We start from the raw sequence: 244 nt of genomic DNA, 5'->3' as shown, positions 1-244 counted from the left end.
CCTTTCTCTTACACCAGGGGTGGGGAACCTTGGCTCTCCAGCTGTTGCAAAACTACAATTTCCATCATGCCTGGACAGCCAAAGCTTTAGCTAGAGCCAAGGTTCCCTACCCCTGTCCTACACTCTTAGAGGATCAGCTCAATCTGTTGTATACTCCTAAGGAAGTCACTAGGAAAGCCTCTCATACAGCATGGCGGACAGAGGGGGATACCTGGTTTCATAGACCTCCGCCCCCCTGGTTGTG

The sequence above is a fragment of the Dendropsophus ebraccatus genome, chromosome 6, assembly GCF_027789765.1.
Source record: "Dendropsophus ebraccatus isolate aDenEbr1 chromosome 6, aDenEbr1.pat, whole genome shotgun sequence".
Lineage (NCBI taxonomy): Eukaryota > Metazoa > Chordata > Amphibia > Anura > Hylidae > Dendropsophus > Dendropsophus ebraccatus.
This window is presented reverse-complemented; position numbering follows the sequence as displayed.